Source organism: Etheostoma cragini, chromosome 13 (genome assembly GCF_013103735.1).
Source record: "Etheostoma cragini isolate CJK2018 chromosome 13, CSU_Ecrag_1.0, whole genome shotgun sequence".
Classification (NCBI taxonomy): domain Eukaryota; kingdom Metazoa; phylum Chordata; class Actinopteri; order Perciformes; family Percidae; genus Etheostoma; species Etheostoma cragini.
In genome coordinates this window covers 6,793,310-6,795,736 of record NC_048419.1, presented here as the reverse complement: position 1 = coordinate 6,795,736, position 2,427 = coordinate 6,793,310, and the positions used below count along the sequence as shown (strand labels likewise).

The 2,427-nt window shown below is 47.5% G+C and overlaps 1 protein-coding gene and 1 long non-coding RNA gene across 4 annotated transcripts in view; one reads left to right on the top strand and one right to left on the bottom strand.

Moving 5' to 3' along the window:
- The window catches only part of LOC117955466, a 26,561-nt gene extending 26,023 nt beyond the window's left edge, over positions 1–538 (top strand). Inside the window, exon 5 of the long non-coding RNA XR_004659048.1 lies at positions 527–538. This is a non-coding gene — a long non-coding RNA (uncharacterized LOC117955466). The remainder of the gene's footprint in view (positions 1–526) is intronic.
- amot (angiomotin) overlaps positions 1–2,427 on the bottom strand; it is a 93,852-nt gene that overhangs the window by 23,353 nt on the left and 68,072 nt on the right. The gene's annotated exons all lie outside the window — the stretch shown is intronic.

Here is a 2,427-nt window from a genome sequence, read left to right as displayed (position 1 = left end):
TGCCTAGCCCGGTCGGCTAGCACCGCCACCAGCTGTGACACCTCACTCAACTTCGCTCTGCTCAACATCCGCTCACTGGCAGGCAAGGGACAAGTCATCCAGGACTTCATCTCCGATCGTAAGCTAGACTTTTTCTGTTTAACCGAGACATGGCAACAGCCCAACGTCTTATCTGAACTCAATGAATCCACTCCTAGTGGATTTGTTTACATCTGTCAACCGCGTGGCTCTGGCAGGGGAGGAGGTCTCGCGATAATCTACCGTGAGAAGTGGAAGGTCTCGCTGGTGTCTGAGTCTGTCTTCAGCTCCTTTGAATCTGCTGTCTCCAAATTGTCTGGTCCCACTCCAACCATCATTGCTTCTGTCTACCGCCCCCCTAAACCAAATAATGATTTTTTAAATGACTTTGCTGCTTTCCTTACCCACTTATCCTCTCTCTCACCAAATATAATACTGCTGGGCGATTTCAATATCCACATGGACAATATAAACCTGCCTCTCACCAAAGACTTCACCTCCTGCTTAGACAGTTTTGGATGTCAGCAACATACCACTTTTCCGACACACTCCAAAGGACATATTCTGGACTTAATCTGCTGCTCTGGTGTCACCCCATCTGACCTTACAGCAGATGAACTCTCCATAACTGACCATTTTCTCCTCACATTTACAGTGAAACTCAGTCTCTCCATCTCAAAAATACCACGCCTTATTTCATTTCGGAACATAAAAAATATCAACCCTGCCATCCTCACTTCTACTATCCACTCCTCCTGCCTTCCTGACACTCACAATATCTCCACCCCCGATGATCTGGTCTCTCATTACAACACTGGACTCCATAATATTCTCAATTCTCGTGCACCATTGAAAAGCAGATCTGTTTCTGTCTCGGTCTCCGCCCCTTGGTTCACCCCCGATCTGCGTCTCATGAAAGCCAAAGGTCGGCAACGTGAACGTCTCGATAGAAAAACTGGTCTCACTATTCACAAAGAAATGTACAACAACCACATCCTACGTTACAAGGACTCTATTGCCAGCACCAAATCCCACTACTACACAATAATCACGGCAAACAAAGGAAACTCCAAGTCACTGTTCTCCTTACTTAACAATGTCACCCAACCCCAGGACTCTCTCCCTCCCCATTTTGTACACTACCTCCTTCTGCAACTCGGTAATGTCTTTTTTCACAGAAAAAATCAAGAACATCCACCAGCATCTTGGATCATTCCCTCACCTCAGCATCTCAGATAACCTTCATTCATCCACACACTCATTCTCCTCCTTCCGTCTCCCCACTATTTCAGAAATCACAGAACTCACCCGGAATTCCAAGCCATTTACTTGTAAACTTGATCCCCTCCCCACCCAACTTGTTAAAGCCTGTCTTCCCTCCTTGGTCCCCCTCATCTCTACTATCATCCACTCCTCCCTTACCACTGGAACCGTCCCTACATCCTTCAAAACTGCTGCCATCACCCCTATTTTGAAAAAAACTGGTGCCGACCCATCCAACTTCAACAACTTCCATCCTATTTCCAATCCACCCTTCCTCTCCAAAATTCTTGAAAAAAAAGTTGCCTCTCAACTCCATTCTCACCTATCCCACAATAACCTGTATGAACAGTTCCAGTCCGGTTTCTGCCCGCTCCATAGCACTGAAACAGCACTCGCACCAACGACCTCCTCATGGCAGCTGATTCTGGACTCCTCGCCATCCTCATCCTCCTCGACCTGAGTGCAGCGTTTGACACCTGACATCTTCCATGGGCATCACCCACACTCCGTTAGACTGGTTCACATCTTACCTCTTTGGTCGCACACAGTTCATTCAACTCAAGTCCTGTGAATCCATTCCCTCCTCCGTCACTTCAGGTGTGCCCCAGGGTTCTGTTTTGGGGCCCCTACTCATCATCATTTACCTGCTTCCCCTCGGCAATATCTTCCGCAAATTTAACATTCACTTCCACTGTTACGCCGATGACATCCAGCTCTACCTCTCCACCAAACCCTCGTCCACTCTCCCGTCCACCTCCCTTACGGATTGCATCTCTGAAATAAAAATCTGGCTCACCCAAAACTTCCTCAAATTAAACAGTAATAAAACCGAGGTTCTCCTCATTGGCACCAAAGCCACTCTTTCCAAAACAGACAGTTTTTCTCTCACAATTGACAACTGCTCCGTCTCACCGGTTAAGAGTCTGGGTGTCATCCTTGACAGCACATTATCCTTTCAACCCCATGTCAATAACATTACCCGGTCTGCCTACTTCCACCTACATAACATCAATCGCTTCCGCCCCTCCCTTACCCCCCACACTGCTGCAATTCTTGTCCACAGACTCTTCACTTCCCGTCTCGATTTTTGCAACTCTCTCCTCTTCGGTCTCGCTCACAAATCCCTCCACAAACTTCAATTGGTCC